The sequence below is a fragment of the Dipodomys merriami genome, unplaced genomic scaffold (genome assembly GCF_024711535.1).
Source record: "Dipodomys merriami isolate MVZ:Mamm:240054 unplaced genomic scaffold, mDipMer1.0.p SCAF_7, whole genome shotgun sequence".
NCBI classification, from domain to species: domain Eukaryota; kingdom Metazoa; phylum Chordata; class Mammalia; order Rodentia; family Heteromyidae; genus Dipodomys; species Dipodomys merriami.
This window is the reverse complement of record NW_027206290.1, coordinates 37,690,498-37,713,946: the sequence shown is the minus strand read 5'-3', so window position 1 is coordinate 37,713,946 and position 23,449 is coordinate 37,690,498. Positions and strand designations below refer to the sequence as shown.

The window sequence follows — 23,449 nt, the reverse complement described above, 5'->3', positions numbered from 1 at the left end:
AGGTTCAAAGGCTTCTTGTACCTTTGTCCTACCACAAATTCACCCTAGTAAGAGAGCTTGTTCTTATGTTTGTTGCATTTTCATTTTAGTGGGGTTTTGGTTGGTTGGTTGGGTTTTTGTTTTATTTTGGTTTGGGCTTAATGCCATAGTTTAGTTTTTACTCAGGTAAAAGCCTGAGAATGTTCTTAGGCATAGGAAGTAAAAAGAAAGCTTGGGAAGCTTTTTATTTCATGGTGCAGTTCAGAGTTGTTTAAACAAATATGCTCTGAGTTTAGTTCAAAAGGACAGTAATGTGAAGCATGTACATATAAATGAAATAATAAGTTTGGAAATACCTAGTCTTTTTCAAACTGAAGAAAAAGACTAAATTGTATCTCTTTGTTCTTATCTAACCTGCAAGATTGTTACGTTACAAGGGTTTTATGGTGCTAATCAAAAAGATGGATACTGTGGAAGGTGAGGTCCCAAAATGGGAGCATGCCTCATACTTGACAACAGGGAAAAATAAGGAACCTGAGGCAAGCATTCCTATTGGGCTAATAATATCCTCTTAGACTGCTGTTAGCCATCACCAGAATAAAGGAGCAAAGGAGGCTGGTGTTGGGAGGACAGTTCTGAGATAAACTGTAGAGTGAAAATGATGAAGGGTGGGACATGAAGCAGCAAACTTATTTTCCAAGAAAGGCCAGCATACCTCCATGCTTTTTTGATGGGATTTAAAAAAAAAACAAAATCCCTTGTCTTTCACATAGCACATTTTGAAGCATGTTGCCCTACTTGTGCATGAAGCCTGTGCAAAGAGCTATAAGGGACAGATGGACTCAAAACCAGCTTTTCTTAGTCCTTTCCTTGTGGTGAGGCTGCACAGGCTGGGATGGAGATCCCCATTGTTCTAGTTACAATGGTTTTCAGACACACCAGCAAAATCTGCATTACATGGATACTTGTTTCAGATGCAAACTGCTCTTTTCAAATATTTGTTCTTTTGTCTTCAAGGGCTTGTGGAATTCATCTTACTCTTGAATGTGATAGCTTTTGAATGTTTTACAACAAATACAAAGTCTTTAATATGGTCTAATACTAATTGTACTTAAATTATTGTTTTAGTATACATCTGTCATTCTAGCACGCAAGCTTTCTGAGATAGAAACTAATTCTTTTGATCGGATTCCTGGCTCTTAATACAAGACCTAACTCATATTATCTACGTGTTGAATGAAAAGAGAAAATGCAGATGGCTAAGCCTTCCCATAGACCTGCAAAATCAAACGGGAAGTGGGGCCCAGAAGTCTTTATCAAGCCGTTTTTGAATGAGGGTGCTGCAGTTAAGTTTGAGAATCATTGCACAACCAGCAGCACTTACCTTTCACTTTAAGGCTTACTATCTGACATCGCTTGAAAGGCTGTCATCTGTAACTCTTGGCAGCAACATTACTCTCAAGATAGAGGAAGTGTTCTGGTCTATAATACAAGTGGGTACGAAGGTATGAATATGTTTTGTATAAGTAAAATATCAGAATGCCAGTACTTGGGTGCTTTGTAAGATTTCTAGAGTTTGGATTCCTTAGTCTACAGAAAGACAAGCACTACTACCGCCTACATTTTCACTTGGTACAGTGTGCCTTTTAACTGATGATGTACATCAAAACACCTTAACAAACCACTGAAGCAGTAGACTAAGGTATGTATGTCCATGTGCCTCTGGTTGCCATGCTCAGCTCTCGTTCCTACTTGAGACTTTTTTAAAGAATTGTTAGTTTTGTTTAGTTTTTTTTATGAGTCCTAGTGATGTTAGCAAAAAATAAAATACAAAAATAAAATCAGATACAACCATCATCCAGGGATAAGCACTGTTATTTAGGTGAAAGCCTTCTAGACTTCCTGTATATTTATAGATTTTTTTAAATGGTATCAATTGTACAAGCTGTTTTGTAACTTTTTCACTCAACAGTATCATGACTCATTGCTGTGTCATATATATCCACATCTTTTTTAATGGCTGCATGGTGTTTCATAAGTGCCACATTTCATTAAACTGCTGTGGAATTTTTAGGTTTCTAATTTTTCACTAATAAACGTGTTCTAAATCTTTTATGTTCCTAATTATTTAATATGAATGCTATAAAGTGTAATTACTAGTAGAGAAAGTATACCTGGTTTTGTCTTAAGCTTTTGTTACTGCCACTTTGCCCCCTAAAAATATTTTGGTATTCTACACTTTTTTTTAAAATAAGTGATATATGAAAGAATGTTAGAGGTTTGAGGAAGGATATTTTTGTTTTGGAGGGTTTCCACTCAAATGTTCCTAGAGTCTTTGATTTCAAAATCAAGGTAAAAGATTCTATAAAGACTTTGCAAAATTAAAACAAGAGCAGTCAATTTTCCCCCAACTGTAATATTTTGTGAGACTTCGGAAAAGTTAGCAGTGCTAGCTCCCTCTGGAGTCATCTGGAACATTACCATCTTTCTGACTTGTTGAAATAGAACTATTGTAAATAGATTTGAGTCTTAGTTTTGAGGCAGAGCAAACATTGATGGTTTTAGGGAGCATGCCCATGGTATGCAAAGTAATCACAATTAAATCACCTGGTTTTATTGACAGGCTCAGCCACATGACAGACCACCTGTACCTATGTTAGGATTGCCAAATGATTGATTTGAGCAGTTGTTATTGTCAGCCTCTGGAGTAAATATCAGTGATAGCTAAATAAAAATCTTGAAAGCCATCACAGTAAATGGACAGATTTCAGTGATGAAGATTTGAACACTAACATGGTTTTATAGGACTATTGGCAGAGTGGCGGTATTTTATTTTAAGAGGGGGAGGGAGAGTATCCGCATACCAGACTTCTTTTCCAACTACAACTACCCACCCTCAGCTATAGTTGGCCTTTAGGTTTTGGACTTCTGAGTTGGAACTAACTTCTACCTATGAGAACCTGACCAAAGAAGATTGGCTCAATAAAGGTAACTTTAATTAGCCAAGTCCCAGTAGCATCTCCAGAAAAATGCACAGTTGCTTTGTTTATGCTGAAAAATAAACAAGAGAAGTATTGTGAATGCTAAATTGCTCAACAATGTTTCCAAAAAGGTAAATTTCCCAGGATTATATAGTTGCAGTACACAGCAAAGCCTCAGAGATCTACCCACTTTAACATTTGGATAAACCCCAGTAAATTGAAATGAGCATCTGGTTTGCTTTATACACCCAAACTACTCAGCCAGTAATAAGTTTCTAGTGATTACTGTTTGGGGTAGGGGTGGCCCAAGTGGTAGAGCACTTGCCAAGCAAGTATGAAGCCCAGTGCCACCAAAAAGAGTGGTAAGAATGACAGGAAGTTCTAAGAAAAGACGTGTCTACAGGAGGCTTAAGGTTTATGAAGACAAGTGACCTTTGTGTCTACAGGAGGCTTAAGGTTTATGAAAATGACAAATGACTTGGAGCAACTTTTTTCAGTCAGATGCACAAAGTAGAAGTCTGACTTCCTAGTGAAATTTTCTGAAACTAGCAGTTCCCAACAATGTGTAATTGAATGCCTGCTTGCCTTTTGTCTTTAGTTTCTAGTCCGCTCCACCTGAAGATCCACTCAGTTGTCTTAAGCTGTAAAACACTCCCCTCTCTATGAAGATACTCCAAGCTCCCTTAAATCATATTCACACAGAACTGACATATTGCCTTGAACTGCTAGTATATGCCACCTTAGCCAAGCTAAAAAAAAGGGACTTTGTGTCCCCTACCACCTAGCACAGTACACCTAAAACTAAGTTGCAGCAGGCCCTGTAGCAGCCTGAATCATTCTAATTTCTATAAGATAATTACTACTGATTCAGCTTTGGTTCTAAGATGTGTATTTGCCCTAAGAAACTCTGGCATTGATTTGGAATATCAATATAGATAAAACATACCTACTTAGAAGCTCTGTTGTCTTCCCGTTGACTGGTTAATTTTATAGTCCTCAGTCACTATTGTTATATATTTCTGTTTAACTTTTCAGTATAGATGTTTTCATTAGAATAAATTTTCTTCCTCTTCTCCTTTTCTCTTCTTTCTACCATCTCCCTCTCCCTTCCCAAAATGCTATGTAGGAAAACATTTACCACCTAAAAGGAGAAAGGTAAATTTACAAAAACAAAGATTAAAATATAAGTATACAGCAGAAGATTCTGCTAAGTTGCTATTTGTGAATGTCAAATATGACTCACTTCTAGAAGACAGAAGGAAATGTGACCAAACTTCAAATTGACCATTTACATAGAGATGAATGCTGGCCGCAAGGCAGAGATCCACTCACAAGAGACTACAGAGGGCACAGAGGACACCATTGAGCAGCAAGCCAGAGTGAAGAGGCCAGAGTTTTTGCCCTCACTCAAGAATTACATTTTACATGACAGCTTCATTCAGAGTTCCATCAGACAATATAAATGAACACACAATCTACATTAGTGCCCTGAAATTGAATGACTGAGCCTGCCTGATTCCTTTCTGATACCAGATCATCAGAAAGCAGAACTTAGCCCTCCCCTATACATTTCTCAGAATCTCCAGAGACACTGGTTTGTGTCCACTAATCAATTCTGTCTGACACCAGCTCATGGAGAAGGGCCCTCCACCCCATCTCACACCCTTGCCTCAAGTTGCCTAGAAACCTTGTGTAGCTACTGCAGTGAAGTGAGAGTTTTAATTGGCTGAAAGTTGATAAAGTGGGAAGGTCAACAATGGCCTCTAATGTAACATTCTATACAAGGTAGCTATAGTTGGCTGATTTATGTAGTTTAATTGGAGAAAATAGTGTTGCTTATCAAAGCTCAAAATCTTACCTGGATTACCAGACTTGCTGATACAAATAATAGAAAGCCACAACCTAAGCAGTGTCATTGTGACAGACCCTGTGCTGTTGCTGACCTCCAACTCCCTTTCCCCACCTCCTTGAATACTGTATACAGCCCCCAAGGCCTGTTCACTGCTGCCTCAGATTGTGGAAATCAGAGCAATAAGGTATGATGAGAGCTATTTCTTCTATAATATGCTCAACCAAGGCCTCAGCACAGCTCTCTAAGCACAAGCACTCTTACTTACAAACAAATGGGCGTGGCTGACTCACACCTGTAATCCTAGATCTGAGGATCACAGTTCAAAGCCTGCCCAGGCAGGATAGTCTGTGAGACGCCCATGAGACTCTTACCTCCAATTATCACCAGAAAACCAAAAATGATGCTGTGGCTCAAAGGGGTAGAGCACACACCTTGAGCAAAAGAACTCAGGGACAGCACCCAGGCACAGAGTTCAACCCCCATGACCACCAAAAAAAAAAAACTGTAGACACAGAAATGGAGGTTCAAAGGATGAACAAATGCAGCAACAATACTCATTAGATACTTGAAAATGAACTATACAACTTGTGGGTGGGAAAGGAAGGGAAAAACAAAGAGAAGAGAGGTAACATTGACCAAAAAGAAATGTACTCATTACCTGACTTATGTAATTATAACCCTTCTGTACATCACCTTTATAACAAGAAAAATATTTTTTAAAAGACTGTAGACTTTAGAATCAAAGGAGCAAGTGCTTAAATCCCAGCTCTACTCTCTTAGCTATGTATTGAATACGTCACATAACCTCAATTTCTGTTTCTCCATTTAAGAAGTACAGATCAGAATGTCTTCTACTATGTTGGTAGCAAGAAATCATCTAAAAATTATTTACAGGACATCATTATCACCTAGGAATTTATTTTTAAAATGCAAATTCTTGGGCCCCTGCTGTAGGACATTGCAATTTAACAAGCCAAAAGGTTCTGTGGAAGTTGATGAGCTATTTGATGTGAGCATAACCTTGCCACTGCCATAAAACTATTTCTATCATTCCTATAATTTCTAAAGTAATGGGTGAATGGTGAACTTTTCAAGCAAAGTTCCAAATATATCACTCATAACAAAGCTTTCCATCAGAATTTGGTAGTCAAAAATTTAAGGTTAAGATTTTTGATGAGTATACAATGTACAAATCCCCATGCTTTAATCATGTAGACAATGAGCAGAAATTCTTTTTACCAGAAACAACTAAAATCTATATGAAAAGGCATTCTATCTCTGCAAAAAGAGGTATTGAAGAGGAGGTCAAATTTTTTTTTTCTCAGAAAACAGCCCAGTGTTTGCTTCTAAACAGGAAAAAATACAGGGCAACTGAAGCTCTCATATTCTAGAACATAGATTGTAACCATAATCAATTTTTCAGAGTGCACATTTGTCAATTGCATGGTATGGTTATAAAGCAATTTCTGTCATGCAGTTATAAAATAAGTAACTTTTCTTGCGCACTTTCCTGATGAATGCTTTGGGATAAACCCATTTCCTTAGGTAACTCTAGGAAAGTAAATGAATTTGTCTTTCATATAGGGTGTTTGGATATAATCCAATTACATGTTGCAGGGAACTAAAGCTATGGTGGTTTTAGAAGAGTTCATAAGCCATTCTTTTTAGAGAGTATTTGGATAGCAAATCCAGTAGAAATTAAATCTTTGGTTGTACACCCTCAGGAATATTATCCACTTACCATCTTAGACTGTCAGACTTTTCATCTGTAAAATAAAAATATTAAATCAGATGTTCTCTAAGATCTGTTGTATCTCTTACATCATAATACGCTAAAGAAAAAGGCCATTTTCAGGTCTCAATAACTAAGCCAAACCCCAACTTACTGGTTCAGCTTGAAGACTATGCACAATTCCATTGTCAGGTATTTGATGTAACTATTTTCTTTCTATTGTATTTTAGATTACAAAGCTCCTTAACCTGAATTTTCTAGAAAAGGCTAAACAACACCTTGAAAGACTTTCCTTTGAAAATTCTCTGGATTGAGCTAGGCCTCACCACGGAGGAAAAGGACACGTATTGTGCTCACACTTTCAAGTGAGTTCTAATGAGCATAGGATTGTGGCACGACCATCTTAGGGATATTGTTAGGGTTTTATGTCCTCTTGGAAAAATTCGTAACATTATCTGTTGTTTATGAACATTACCTTCCTTAAACATAGCAACAAAGTAACCTTGGACCTATTTTACAGACAGAATGTAGAAGACTGCTCAATTAAAAAGTGGCAGAGCTAGGTCTTGTTCATTACCTACCTAGCTTCAAATCTCAACCACCTAATCATGTTTAATAGATACCCAGTGTTTAGTATGTACCCAAATAGTTAGTGGCCCTTTATTCTTCTGTATTGGCAACATTGCTTGTGGTAGAAAAAGTGCTACTGTTGACATAAAAGGGCTATAAGCTAAAAGTACCTATAAAGTTCATCAAGCCCAGTGGGGATCTTTCTGCCCCACTAGCACCATAGTGAAGGAATAGATAAATCAGTGTTAGCTTAATTGACAGGTGTCACATGGTTGAAGAATTGTGGATCTTTTTTTTTTCTTGTGAAAATGGTAACCTTTTTTTCTTTTTTTCCCCTTTTTTTAATTGTGAAAATACTGTACAGAGGGGTTACAATTACATGAGCAAGGTAACAAGTACATTTCTTATCAAGCATTGTTGCCTCCTCGTTTCCCCTTACCATCCCTTCCCATCTCCCCAGAATTGTGGATCTTTCTGTCTCTTTTTCCTCTTTTTTTCTCTCTCCCTCCCTTCCTCCCTTCTTTCCTTCTTTCCTTCCTTCCTTCCTTTTTTCCTTTTTTCCTTCCTTCCTTCCTTCTTTTCTTCTTCTCTCTTTCTCTTTCTTTCCTTCCTTCTTTCTTTCTTTCATTCTTCCTTGCTTCTTTCTTCCTCTCTCTCTCTCTCTCTCTCTCTCTCTCTCTCTCTCTCTCTCTCTCTCTCTCTCTCTCTCTCTCTCTCTCTCTCTTTCTTCTTGTCTTTCTTTCTGTTCGTGTGTATTCATCCTGGGGCTTGAACTCAGGGCCTCAGCACTGAGTTGGGTTTTGTTTTTGTTTTTTGTATTTTGTTTTTTGGGTTGTTTTGTTTTGTTTTGCTAAAGGCTAGTGCTCTACCACTTGATCCACAGCTCTACTTCTGGCTTTTCAGAGAGTTAGTTGGAGAGCCTTCCTGCCCAGGCTGGCTTAAAACCACAATCCTCAGATCTCAGCCTCTAGAGTAGCTAGGATTACAGGCTCACAGCTTCTAGGAGACCGTTATTATTATTTTGTTGTTGTTGTTGTTGGTCATGGGGCTTGAACTCTGGGCCTGAGCGCTGTCCCTCAGTTCTTTAGCTCAAGGCTAGCACTTTACCACTTGAGCTACAGCGCCACTTCCGGTTTTCTGGTGGTTTATTGGAGATAAGAGTTTTACACACTTTCTTGCTCGGGCTGGCTTTGAATGGCGATCCTCAGATCTCAGTCTCCTGAGTAGCTAGGATTACAGGTGTGAGCCACTGGCACCTGACTGAGACATACACATGTTTAAGAACTACTCATTTAAACAAAGCAAAGACATTAAATTTTTTTTCAGTTCAAAACTGACTCACTGATAAAAACAATAAGAGAGGATAATGACAATTTCCAAAATATTACACTAAGCAAGCTGAAATGTATTGCCATTTTACTTACTGTTTTTATCAATTAAAAATCTATTCACTAATGTTTAATTTGATGGTAGAAGTGTTCAGAACAATGAAAATTCAACTCAAAAGATATAGTGCTTTTTCTCTCACCAAGATAATAAATCTAAATCATTTTATGGTTTTTTCCCTGCGGTAGTTTCCAGTGAGGGGCTTATGTTTACATTAAACAATGGGTGCTATTCCATGGCATCTACCAGGTATTAGTCATTGTGAGAGGTGCTTTACTCATCTTATTCTGGCAACACTGCTGTGGTAGAGATGTTGTCCTCACTCTATACATGAGAAAACTAAAAGATTAGACATTCATCTCTTCCTATGCTCTTTGCAAGGCTCCTGAGTCTTTAGAGACAATGCATTTCCTGGCCAGCATCTCCCTTTCCATCCTCTTATGTTGATGTTAATCCCCCCCAAGTCTGCCAAACACAGGAAGCTAGAAGTGTAAACTGTCCTTTGTGACCCATTCCCCTTTTCCCCTGTAATTCACAACATAATGCCCACTCTGGCTAACATTAAATTCAATTTTTGCAAACTTAAGCCCTCCAGCCTACAGAAAACTGCTTTTAGAAGGGCTGCCAAAACTCAAGGACCACTGGGATCTTGGCAACAATAATGATCCTCAGAAGAGAAAGAAGAGGAGCCATATAACAGAGTCATAACTCAATTGGATGTGAGAAATGTATAGAGAGCGATACTGAGCATAAAAAGAGGGAACAACTAGCAAAGAGAACAACTGAAAATATGATTAACCAAGAGAGATTTTTGAAGCATGCAGTTTTTGTAAATAGCTTCACAGCCACATAGCACCAACAACTATCATGCAAATTATTAAATGCATTGGATTATCTTTTTCCATTAGAATTATCTTGTTTTTAGTGCAATAATGCTACAATCCAGAGTTCAATAGAGAACAGTTGTTTGTCACTATTTCTGAGTTGTAAGGACCATTATCTGTATTTCATTAGGTTTGAGAGCATATATCTACCAAAGGGAACATATACTCTAATGATATATAGATATGTAGGTATAGCTATGTGTGTATGTGGTACATACACACACTCACACATAAACAGAGGAAAGAATTTTTTTATTTGGTAGTGAATAGATATTAGTACGACCTAGAATTTTACAAAGCTCTTCTAGCCATGTGTCTATATTAGAAGCCCACCTAGTGCAGAGCACTGGTGGCTCATACCTATGATCCTATATACTCAGAAGACTGAGATCTAAAGATTTTAGTTTGAAGCTAACATGGGCAGACAAATTCAAAAGAGTTCTGTCCAATTAACCTGCAAAAGATTGTAACTGGAAGCATTGCTCAAGTGGTAGAGCACCAGCTGTGAGCAACAATGCTGAGAAAGAGCATAATGCTCTGAGTTCAAGCCCCAGCACAGCACAAGAAAAAAAAGGAAAAGAAAGAGAAAGAGGAAAGAAGGAAGGAAGGAGGGAGGGAGAGAAGGAAGGTAGGAAGGAAGGAAGAAAGGAGGGAAGGAGAAAAATCTACAGAGCTATGGTTTAGAGATCTCCTTTCATTTCTAGCCACTTGCTTTATTTAATTGCAGGAACTATAGCTATTAGCAGGGTGACTAGGTAGGGATTCTTTCCCTACCCACTCTGCTCCTTTTCCAGGTTCCTCTAAGTTCCTAAAAGTCTCTTCAACTTAAACCTTGCAACTTTGGGAAATAACTGAAATAAAAATTACAATGATTTGAGTATTTAGTGAGCACCAGAAACTGTACTAAAAGAATAATTTATACTTATTTTCACAAATTTGTGAAGCAGGTGCTACTCTCAACTGTGATTTTCAAAACGGGGTGAGAGAATGCTCTTAAATCACATAGACTGGTAGAACAGAGGAGCCTGAGATTGGATCCAGCACTCCTTGATATCAAAAGATATCCCCAACAGGTATGTCATTTAGCCTGGCCAGGGTCTACCATAGCTAGGAGCAGAGAATATCCTTCTGTAACTGAGGTAGAGTTCAACCTTCTCAATGCAGCCACACCAACAACTGAAGCACACAGTCTGATGGCTGATGCCTTGTGAATGCTCTTCCAGGAAATGGATTCCCTTTCCCCTGGTTCCTTTAAGAAACTCTTTTAATGCCCACCCTTCTGGTACCAGCGAAGGGTAAACAGGAACCTTCCTAGACTCAACTTTACTACAGGAAATGAGCACCCTTCCTATTCTCTCCAATATACTTAGCTCATCTCAGTAATTTGCCCAAAGTCTTTTGACTCTTAGGAGTCAATCTCTCCTAACATAAAACACCTTTGTGTTCTACAGATGGTGGGTGGCAAGGTGCCCTGGTCAGTGCATCAGAATCTAATCTGTAATATGCTTGCAAATTGGTAGTGTAGTCAACCCCAGACTAGAGTTCCAAAGACCATTATTAATCAATCCAGATTAATCCAAGCTCTTTTCACACACCTTTCATCCAATAGCAGTGACAAACACATAGTCATAAATAATAATAGATTGTATTAAATGAGAATTTGCCCCATGTTTGATAGTCCTCTACATGAACTATCTCTTTTGGCCTTCACAGCAGCTCTAGGCAATGGACACAATTATAAAGCTCAAGAGATTGAGGCTTACAGAAATGATGTGATTCCCAATGTCCCAGAGGTGGGTAAGTATAGAATCTGAAGCAGAGCCCAGGCAGTCTGGGTTCAAAGCCAGTGTCTGAATGACTGCTCAGTCACCTCAATGGCTCGGTAGCTGCTCTCCGAGCACCAGGAACAGTACCCAAGATCAAATTCATGGCTGTGTTACATAGGCAGCTCTGAAGCAAGCAGGTGGGAAGAGGGTTGGATGGAAGCCCTGGAGCATCCCTACACAAAATTGGGGAATAAAGAGTGTGCTAGAACCCACAAACTTCTGTTCCTCTGAAGGAGGATGTGTTCAGTGAAAAGAAAGAGTTGTTGGGCCAGCTATTTGCACTGAGGAACAAGCAAGCTGCTCTGAAGTGTGACCTTGGGCAACTTTCTTAACCTCTACTTAAAGCCCTTGGAAATTCACCTCTAAAGTAGGGCTGAAGTGAGAAAATCTGCCTGCAGAACTTTGCTCATGATCTAGCACCACGTCCCTGCACGTGTCCATTTTGTGATTCTGACCATTATCATTCCACTGTATCACCAACTGAAAAGAGCTAAAACCCACTTCAAAGCCCTTTCAGCTACCTGTGACATAGCAAGCATGTGGAGGAGATTTTATCCCTAAGCACCGAGATAGCACAGAACCACAGTGACAGAGCAGTTCTCCCAAGCCTATGCTGAGGAATGGGCACAGTGAATGAGCTCAAGTTTCTCCTCTTGTTTCTGCTTTTGTACTTTCTACTTTTGTACTTTTGCAGCCTAGAAACTGCAAAGTAGAGGAGTACCGTTGGCAGGAGGAAAAGGGCAACCAATGTAAACAGACCCTGATTAATCAGGCTTGAGAACAGGCCATAATTTACTCTACAATGGTCTCTAATGGGAGTGGGGGTAGGGCAAGAACAGAAGCAAGGGAAACAGATGCCCGTTAAAGTTTCTCATCAAAAACCTAATGAACCATTCTTTATGAATGCTATGGTGTTTTATAATCTAAACTTCTTTTAAATGTCTAGGTCCAGAGCCAGCTCTCTCTGGCTCTCTCTCTGTCTCTGTCTCTCTTTGTCTCTGTCTCTCTGTCTCTGTCAGTCTCTCTGTCTCTCATTCTCTGTCTCTGTCTCTGCCAAGAGAAGTGTTGCTATCTTTGCCATTGCTGATCTTTGTTATTCTTTGATTGGAAAAAAAAAAGTAAAGCCAAAATAGATGGGCCTTAAATGTAACACTTGAATTCACCATCTCCTGTTATATATTAGTTGAAGAGGACTTTGGAAAATACACAGAGATATTATATGTAAATCAATATTTTTTCTTTCTCATTCAAACCATGAATACTGACTAGCTAATTTTCATGGCATTCCCCATCAGTGAGCTTTATTATCCTGTTCCAATTCAATTCTTCCTCAGCGTTTTAATCAGCCTAGATGATTTTACTTTATCTCCATGAAATTGTTTTTGCCAGCATCCTACATTTTGTTTAGATTTTCTTGCCATAGCTGGATACATCCTGCACTGGCATTCAGGTACAATGGAATGGGGCAAGTAAGATAAAGACTGGAACAAGGCATTGGTATGAGCTAATGTGAATGCTTAGAGGGAAAGGTCAAGGAAGTATAAACCAGCGGGGAAGACCAAGGGAACAGTTAGTGGGTTCATGCAACTACAAAGGCAATAGCATAGATAAAACTTGGGTAACAAATTACAATTAGTAAACTCAACAGATGCAGAAGATTGTCCCTCCAAAACGACTTTACATACCCCATTTCGTCATCTTCATGTAGGTCATGTTGAAGATGGCTTTGTCTGTGTGACTTGCTAGTAGGAGTTAATCTGTTTGTGCTGCTGTAACAGAATACTGTACCCCAAACAGGGTACTTTATTAAAACAAATAAAACAAATTATTTAACTTACATTTCTGAAGGTCCCAAGGCATGGCACCAACATGGGGGTGGGGGGTTGCTGTTGTTCCAACAGTGAAGCTTTAACTCAGAGCCCTGCCCTCTTGCTTAGGTTTTCTGCTCAAGTCTGGCACTCTACTACTTCAGCCACAGCTCTACTTCTCAGCATCAGTTTTTAATGAGAGGCTCAGGGCAGCTACCATTATGCAATGAAAGGAAAGGCAAGAAACCTGGGAAGGTCGGGCTTTTTTTTTTTTTTTTTTTTTTACAATACTGGGGTTGAATTCATATTCTTGCACTTGCTAAGCCAGAGCTCTACATTCCTGAAAAACCTAACCCATTCTTCCTTACCAGTATTAACCAGTACAGTTATTACCTAACCATCTCTCACTTGACAGCAACTCTTAAAGGTCCTACAACCTCTTAGCACCATTACCTTGAGGACCAAGCTTCTTAGCACATAGACCATCTACAAACCATAATAACAGGCATGATAAGCAGAGGCTTGTCATATATGTACATAGTTAGACTTGCCTTTTGGGTATCTACCGGTACCATGAGATGAGCCTGTGAGAGGAGTATTAGGTCAAATGGGGCAAGAGACAAATGGACCATATCTATGGCTTGGAGCAAGCCTGGACAAACTTAGCAAGTTCTTTCTGGCCTCAGAACCTCCACAAGTGTTGTTTCTTTGACCTAAATTGCATTTCCTAATCTGAACGCTTTCTCATGTTTCCAGTCTGAACCCAATTGTCAGTTTCACGGGGGCCCTTCCAAGACTCTCCTCCCATCTAAATTACGCCTGCCCCTACATTAACTCTTCCTTAATGTAGTAGATTATTTTCCTTCATTGAACCACAGTTTGTTTCTATGTCCCATGTTTGGCTCTTCCATCAGATTTCTAGAATGAAGTATACCAAGTTCTCTTCCTGGAGACTCTCACTACTTCAGAGATGACATACAGTTCTTCTCCCAAGTAGCTTTGAATCCAGATGTAGGCTAGAGCCACTTAATTATTTTCTGTCTATGGTTAGAGTGGACCTGGGAGATTGAACCATAGTGGATAGCAAAATTTAGTGGCTTGAAAAGATAAACTACTTTATTACTTCTCAGAGTTTCTGTGGACCAGGAAATCAGGAGGTTTGAATTGCCATTTCTGGTGCAGGCTGTATCATGAGGTCACAGTCAGGTGATGGATGCCCAGGGCAGGGCAGACCTCTCTCCTTATCATCTCAGGACCATTTCATATGATGTCTCTGAACAAGTTTAGATTTGGTCAAGTGATAAGTGTATCAATCACCAGTCTGAGCACAAAAAGACAACTCAGACACATCTGTGTTTTCTCATGGGTATGGCTCTTGTCCCTCTTTGTTACCTCTTCTCCATCTCACCTTGTGTGTAGTATATCTTGGCTTTATTGTCCATCTCAGAACTTTCTCCAAGCTTGCAGAAGCTCATTCAGCCCCCATACCTCTTCCAGGTTCAACCAGAAAGAGATAGTAAAGCCTCAGGTCAACTCTCAATCCAAGGAGAATAAAACCCATTGGACAAATGCCCAAACCTTTTATCCTATGAATAGAAGCTGTCCTTTACGCTTCAGTGGTCCCTACAGACTTTAGTCTGTAGACACTTCATTAACTTTTTCCTTCTTGTTTCTTCCTACCTGCTTCCTGAGATTACCTCTTACTTTAAGCTTATTGAGAAAACTTAAAAAATGAAGTTACTCTTATGGGTGATATAGTGAAATTCACACTAGTAATTGGCTGCTAGGAGCCAGTATAGAAAATAGGAGTAAAGTGAGTTAACATTAATTGTGCCTAACCATCATAGATGCATCCTCACTGTTACTATTATTTTATCCATTCTGATATACTTTGTCTCCCATATTTTAACACGTTTTAAGAAAATAAGAAATATCTTTAATTTGAGAATGTAACTATATTTGGCAGTATTTTTCTTAGACATATGTGAAGATTATCTTATAAATCTGGCTCAGAGATATATAAACATTGGATACATCTGATAATCATTATTATTTTAGTCTTTAGAATTTGCTAGTTCCCACTCAGTTTCTCTGAGTCAAGGGAAAAAAGGGAAAGAATTGTTAGGGTACAAAGACAATATGTGGAATGGAGCTCGTGAAGAGTCCTATAGTCCCTTAAAGCCTGATGAACCCAAAGATCCCCCAGCCAAGAAGAAAAGTGACAGGAAGGATCCATTGGTCTTCCTAGTAGGTGTTGGAATCCTAAGCTTATAAAGGCAGGATTATTCTTCACTCATCCACATCATCTAAAAACGTGGTTCAGAATGGAGCCTGGTAAATGACTGTTGATGGGAACAAAGTGAGGGAGATGCCATCATGGTCAGTTCTCTCTGTCCTGGAAGTACACATAGGAGTAGAGACCAATGACATAACCAACATTGGGGATGCTAATTGAATTAAAGAGGGTAAACAAGCCTTCTTGTAGCCCCTTGCAAGGGGAGAACCCATTGACTTTGAATACCTAGCAGGCTGCAGGCCCTTCAGGAGATAGATAACTTGTATCCACTTCATCTCTACCTTTTCCTGTGGCTTCCCCATCCTTTTCCTACCTTCTTGTGGCTTTAAGGGCCCCAGAGCAGGGCTCTGTGTCTTCCTCTTTCTCCTCTTGGAAAGAAACCTTTCATTCACATGGACCTTTCTGCCTCCTACAGCATTTGATAATCTGCCCTTTACCTCATTTCCTTCCCTGAAAACTTAATCTTCCAATTTCCCATCTCTTTAGGCTCAGCCCACTCTCTGGTAGACCAGATGGATGCATCTGGCACTTGGGGTTGTTAATGAGTTATCCTTGTTAAGGACCATTTATATCGTAATAGCCCTTTCTGTGCACTTAGTTCACAATGACAAACATATGTTAAGCATTCCATAGTGAACTCATAGGGACACTGTGGGCTATTTTGTAATTTTCAAGGGGAATGCAGAGACATCTGTCAGACTGTGCCCAAATTACTACTATTAAGTGATTTGGACTTACTTAATAAACACAACTGGTAGATGACTTAAAAGAGCCAAAAAATTATTGACAATAAATGTCCTGTGAATAGAACTTTTATGAACTTATGCTTCAAGCCTAATAAGTAAGTGGAAGTGGCATTTGGAGCACCCTAGAAAAACTTTCAGGAAAAGAATCTGTGGGCCAAAATATCCCTTCAGAGGCCCTAGATCACAACATGTAGGTAAGTGTCCACCTTTCCAGTGGGTTAAGATCCCCAGTTTTGTCAGCAAATTCTAAGTCCTATCCTAGGTGACAACTGACTATAGACTATATATGCATCGTGTGTGTGTGTGTGTGTGTGTGTGTGTGTGTGTGTGTGTGTGTGTGTGTGTGTGTGTGTGTGTGTGTGTGTGTGTGTGTGTGTGTGTGTGTGTGTAGTGCTTGTCCTTGGGCTCTGAGCTCAGGGTCTGGGCACTGTCCCTGAGCTTTTTTGTTGTTGTTGTTCAAGGTTATCATTCTACCACTTTGAGCCATATCTTTATTTCCAGCTTTTCATGATTACTTGGAGATAAGAGTCTCACAGTCTTTCCTGCCTGAACTGGCTTTGAGCTTAGAAGCTCAGATCTCAGCGTCCTCGGTAGTTAGTGTTACAAGTGTCAGTCACTAGTGCCTGGCTCAGACTATCTATTTTTTTTTTTTTTCTACTTATGTGGTGCTGAAGAATCGAACCCAGGGCCTCATGCATGCAAGGCAAGAGCTCTACCACTGAGCCACCTTCCCAGCCCAGACTATCTATTTTTAAAAGTGATTATAGCCCCATGGACAAAGAGACATGTGTTTAGAGTTCAAGTGATCCTCATAATTTCTATTGCATTCCTTCTGTGCTAGAATGTGAGCTCCAAGAAAGCAGGGGCTTCCTTTGTTCAATACAGTGTAATTAGTATTACAAGGGCTCCTAGTACATAGAAGGCCCTCAGTAAATATGTCAAATAAATGAACTGGGGTACCATGAAAGAACTGAGTTCAGAATTTAGGAGAGCCAACTCTTTTAGTCCTTCTCAGATGGAGAAGGAGCCTTAAGTGGCTAGATCCCAGATCCATTTCCCAGACCATGATAAATAGCCTCCAGTTCTACTAGGTAGACTTCTTCTTTTCTTCAGTATCCAGGAATAGTGTGTGTGTGTGTGTGTGTGTGTGTGTGTGTGTGTGTGTGTGTGTGTGTGTGTGTAGTTTATATTAATATTTATCTGGAATCTAAAGTCTACACTAGAAGTTAAGCTCCGTGAAGGTGGAGGTTTTATTTGATCACTACTGTACAGTCAAGAGTAACTAGCACATAAAAGAAGTAGGTATGTTGAATAAATGAACTAGAGTTCAATGACAGAACTAAGCTCTAATCCCCATCACTGTCTGTTTGAATGGTATCAGGAATGGCAGTAGCAGGTGTTCGGTGCTGATGCCTCTAAATCTAGCTAATCAGGAGGCTGAGATCCAAGGATTGTAGTTTGAAGCCAGCCTCGGAAGGGAAGTCCATGAGGCTCATATCTCCAATAAACCACCTAAAAGCCAGAAGTAGAGCTTGGCTCAAGTGGTAGAATGCTAATCTTGAGAAGAAAAAAATGCTCAGGGACAGTGCCCAGGCCCTGAGTTCAAGCCCTGGGACCAGCACAAACAGAAAAAAAAAGAATCCATATTGCAAAAGACTGAGTTTATCAGCAAATGAATAAACGGAAAATCCCATCCCTCTGAGTCTGTTCTTCCGACGATCCTACCCACACAATAGTTATAATTCTTTCTACATCTACTAAACATGCCTGGGTTTGAAATGGTTAAGGTGGTGTCTCTTGCTGATTGATGTGCACTTAGGGAGGTATATTCAGCTATCCCTGGAAGGTGACTTGTGGGACCCCACAGTTAATGGCCCTGTAAGCAGATCCGGCCTTTAAAGGCTTCACAAAAGGGCACACTCACAATTGAGGCTGTAGTCTAAATACTGTCTGGTACTGATAAGCCTGGCTGAGAATGCCTGTCCTATCCCTTCTCCAAGTCAAAAGCTCTTTGAGAGGCAGCCAAGCAGTACTAAGTGCATTATCTTGTCTAAGCAAAGTATGAGAAGTAAATTAAGATTCTTACTGACCTCACTGACTTAACATTTAAAAAAAACTCTGCTTTTACCTAATATATAGCCAGTGCCCTAAAGAAAATCTCCTCCCTTCCCTTAAAATTATATTTAGTATGAAGAAATTCATTCCCTTCAGGAGTCTCATTCTATAAAAATACTTCCATTTCTGCTTGCTCTGGTCATTTTTAAACCAATCACTAGAAGCAGAGATACAATGACCTCAATTAGCTTAGATCTACCTATTAGTTTTTCGACCTACAAGATCCGTCCTAGGAGCTGCAGGTGCAATCCCTTAGATTTATGAGGGGAGGTAGATATCTTAAAAGAGAATCAGGATTCTCCTAGCTAGGAAGTAAAGGGGAGTTAGGGGCTAGGTGTGATGCAGTAGTAATGTCTAACATGAGGATTTTATAGACTTTAAGGGTATAGATGTGATGTTGAGGATCCTTGGCACTAAATATTATCCTCCTTTTGGATGTCCTCTGCTGGCTACAATAGCCAAAGAGTTTACACACACACACACACACACACACACACACACACACACACACACACACACACACACACACACACACACACACACACTTCATTGTTCATTTGCCTGTCCAATCTGCCCTCACTTTATTTCCCAACAAGTAAGCTTTTAACTATTTTTGGACTAGACTGTCTTTGCCATTCCATTGGCTCTTGTCATGAGGTGAAGCTGCCCTGACTTCATCAGACACATTTGATACAACTCTAAAGTCCATGAACTTACTACTGACATTGAAGAATGACTAAATAGCCTTTTCCTGCCTTTCCATTTCTGGATCACCTCAAGACTCTCTAACACAAAGTTCAGTCCTACCCCTTTAAGACACCTCCTCAGATTGTTACTGTCTTGTCCAGCCCCTTTTAAGTCCCTATAGCTGTTAGCTTCAATGTTTTTTGTGTGTACTCTTAAATTGTTTTTTGTAAAGAAAACTTTTAACTGATACCCAGTAATATTAATTATAAGTCTAATTACCAACATATATCTATATATAATATATTCAAATTTATTTATTTATATGTAATTATATATACATATATGTTATATGTTTATATAAATATATATTTATCTACCTGAATATATTTCTGGTCATGATCTTAGAACAGTAAGTATACTTAAATTATTCTATTTGTAGTTAATATTTGCCATCTAACTTGGCAAACCCAATTCTCATTTTAAAACTATCAACCCAGCCAGATTTCCTTTCTATAAAAAAAGGTACACTTCAGCTGGGCAGTGGTGGCTCACACCTGTAATCCTAGCTACTCAGGAGGCTGAGATCTGAGGACCATCGTTCAAAGCCAGCAAGTCCATGAGACTCTCATCTCCAAGAAACCACTCAGAAAACTGGAAGTGGCACTGTGGCTCAAATGGTAGAGTGCTCGCCTTGAGCTGAAGAGCTGAGGACAGTGCCCAGGCCCAGAGTTCAAGCCCCACAACTGACACACACAAAAAAAGGTATACTTCAATTTTAAATTCAAATAATCATATTAATGTCCATAGCTGTTACAGTGATCTCACTTTTAAATTCTAATTCAAAGATGGATGGATGGATGGATCGATGGATGGATCGATGGATCGATGGATCGATGGATGAATAGATGGAGCTTCGGATGTGCCAGTCATCTTTTGGATAACATCAGGGATGTCCTCCTTTATTCCTGCTGGCACTCAGTCCTCAAGAGGAGGCATCCTGGAATAATTCCTTTGTTTGGCACCCTGGGTCAATTCCACACCAATAAATTTACAGTGGGTATGAAGCTTTGTGTGTGTGTGTGTGTGTGGGCCAGCTCATCAGAATTTGTTGTCTTCTACCTTGAGTTCTTGGTTAGTCTTTAATAGGGAGGAACTTTGGAGAAAGCGAAACTTTTTATTTTAGTAATCCAATGAGAGGTATTAAATCAAAACACTATTGGGACTGAATGTAATAACATGAACCTCTTATTCTAGCATTTTAGAAGCTGAGGCAGGAACATCATAAGTTCAAGGACAGGCTGGGCCGCAGAGCTAGACCTGACTCAAACAAAAAATTACAAACAAAAGCAAAACACCATTGGCAAAACCTGGGTTTTGTCTAAGGGTAGGCAAGAAAGATTTAAGAAAAGGTAAGTAAATTATTCCTGTTTTGTATCTAAATATTTTTTTTTACCAATACTCAAGTCACAGTACAATTAGTAGAATAATTGTCTTGTATGATTGCAGATATCATAGACAAAACAAAACTAGCACCTAAGGATAGAAAGGAATGTTTGTACTTAGAATCTCTAAAGCATCTCTAAAATATAAATATATATGTGTATATATATATATATATATATATATATCTGTGTATATATATATATATATATATATATATATATATATCAGATATCTCAGTACACATGATCTGGTTCAAATAATGGGGGTAGGAGAGTATCTCCTACCAAATTACCAAATTATCAAATTAACAGTATCAGTTCAGAAATTGAATTTCCTCTTTTTTGTTACTTTAGAGAATAAGTATGCATATCCAAGCAGGAATGAGGGACGGGCACCCTCTTAACCAGCACAGCAGACTAAGAAGGAGCCAGGTGCTAACTTTGGGCAGCAAAACAGCTGGATTTCTTTCCAGCTTCACTACCATCCTCCCCTTCTTCATCCCCATTAAAAATCAACAAAATGTTTTTACTATAGCTAATGGCTAAAGAATGAGAGCAGATGGAATGAGAACAGATGCACAGTCTTTATACATTTTATGTTTTGATCACCCTGACTCTCAACTCTTCTTCCTTAAGCCCCATCTATAAACCATTGCCAATTGCCCCCGCCTCCCTTTTTCTAAAGCATCCTAATGAAAGTTCCAAGCCAGGACTGAGAAAGGATTTGTGCTGGCTCTCTCCCATAGATCCTTAACTATCTTTGCCCCTGCTTCCTGCAGGCAGAAATGAATTCAAAGCAACTTGTATGGGAGCAGCTGCCTCATTCTCCTCCCAAGCCCAGTCACATTCTGTTGTTCATTCTTGGGCAATATTTCAGAAGCTTACTCAACCTGCCATTCACTTCCCCCACCTCCTACCTCTGCCCCCAAACAAGACATTAGGAAGGAAACATGAGAAATTGTATTTTGGCCTAATTGAACAATAGCCCTTATTTCATCTTGAGAAAGATAAATGGGCTGTCCACCTTGGCTTCTCACTTTATCTGTAATGAGGTTTCTCTCTCAACTGTTTACTAAAGTATTAAAAAGCACTTTGCAGTGCCTGCTGCTATATTCCATCAAACAAAGTCAATAAAACAGATGAAGACATATGAGAAAGCAAGCAAGATAAGGTGCCTTTTATGAAAGTTCACATTCTAAAACTATTGGAACTGCTTGCCCTCTCTGAATTCAGTGGGAAATACACAGCCTTTTCCTTTCTGGTAGCAAAGAGGTTTGTTTGTTCGTTTAATGTTTACCTTTTTACATAGGGCAGGAGAACTCATGATAGGCTTTTCCAGGGTCAAGCCAAGCTGGGTAATGGTCCTCTTTAATGACTAAGAGGTATGAAATTGCTAGAGTTCTGAAATCCTAATAGGCTATTAACATCTCTATAGCAGATATATTTTTGTGGAGTTTGCCTGTCACCCGCAGTGGTGAGCTGTGCATCTGTTCTTACTCTGTCTTTAGCATATTCAAATGTTGAGAACTACAAAGGTGAACATTGGGAATTGGAAGGCCTGGGTGCAGACCCTCCTCAGAGTTTTGACATGCTCTATGAAGTGTACCTAATTTCTTCCTTTATATTCTACACTAATACATATTCCATTTTTGGAAACAATCAACTATATGATGTATTGAAATTTTATGTAAGAATTAAATATGGACTTTTTTCAGTCATAGGGCATGAACTCAGGGCCTCAGTGCTGTCCCTTAACTCTTATGCTCAAGGCTAGACCTCTACCACTTTCTGCCACAGTTCCACTTCTGGTTTTTGAGCAGTTAATTTGAGATAAGAGCCTCACAGGGACTTTTCTGTCCAGGTTTACTTGGAACCTCCATCCTCAGATCTCAGCCTCCTGTAATCCTAGGACTACAGGTATGAGCCCGCAGTGCTTGGCTGAACTAATTTTTTTTAACACAGACACAGTTCTGTTCAGGACTTTCATTTATATATGGGCCTACTGAGTCCATAAAAGACAAACATGAACAAGAATAAGGCAGGGGTTGTAGCTTAATGATAGATTATTTGCCTAGCATACACAAGTCCCTAGGTTCAATTCCCAGTATCACCAAAAGGAAAAAGAAAAAAAAGAAACAGAAGCATTGCATGGCCCTATTGAAGGGGGAAGTCAGATTTTTATTCTTCAGGCAAGACCCACCAAATAATTCTTCTGATTTTTGGCAAACCATTAATTCCATAGAAGATCAGTCTTTATCACCAGTACTATCATCTGCCTTTTCAGACTCTCTACTAGACTGTTAGCTTCTAAAAGAAGAGTTTCCTCTTATTCATTTCTTTACATGCTGCCCCTAAGTATAGCTCTGTTAATACAATTGGTATGCAGCATCTATGCATAAAAATTGAACTGAGTGAATAAATAAATACCAAATATGAAATATAAGTTGGAAAAGATAGGTGATTATGCTTTGGCTTGAACAGCCCTAGTGCAAAAGCAAGGTACAAATGACTAACCCCTTATTCTATAAAAAGTTTGATCTTTTTTATGTTGTTAGCAGTACTGGAGTTTGAACTCAAGGAACCATGTGTTTGTCAGGTGCTGTGCCACCTGAGCCATGCACCTAATCCTTTTGTGTTTTAGTTACATTTAAGATAGAGTCTTGCATTTTTGCTGGGGCCAGCCTTAGACTGATCCTCCTACCTATAGCTTCTCATATAACTGAGGCTACAGACACATTTGTGGTCTATTGATTGAGGTGGAGTCTTGAAACCTTTTGCACGGAGTGCTCTCAAACCAAGATCATCCCAATCTCCACCTTTCAGTAGCTGAGATTATAGGTCTGAGTCACTATTAGCTCCAAGGCCTACATCTTAAAAATGCTAACAACCAAATTAAACATAGTTGTTATGGGAACTAAGAGATAGTGTAGGTAAACAAAATTTAATTCTCTTTGTCTATGCCCCTTTTACCTAAATAGTTAGAATACTGCACTAGAGTTCAAAGGCTGCCCAGGATACAACCAGAGATTGGAAATGTATCAAAGTAATAAGAATTCATGAGTCGCGGGCATAGACAAACCCTCAAAAAGAAATTGAAGAGAAATGGCTGATAATGACATTCAAAGCACATGCACGAGCCTGGCAC

General features: G+C 39.3%; 1 long non-coding RNA gene across 2 annotated transcripts; it reads left to right on the top strand.

Annotated features, from left to right (window-relative positions):
• The first annotated feature begins 6,301 nt into the window (after positions 1–6,301).
• LOC138817057 (uncharacterized) lies at positions 6,302–19,905 on the top strand. 2 transcript variants are annotated; one of them, XR_011368757.1, is made up of 5 exons: positions 6,302–6,909; positions 10,332–10,457; positions 11,098–11,177; positions 19,385–19,624; positions 19,708–19,905. It is a non-coding gene; the product is annotated as an uncharacterized lncRNA (long non-coding RNA). The 2 variants fall into 2 exon arrangements; XR_011368758.1 differs by having other exon boundaries at positions 11,098–11,181.
• The last annotated feature ends 3,544 nt before the right edge of the window (positions 19,906–23,449 follow it).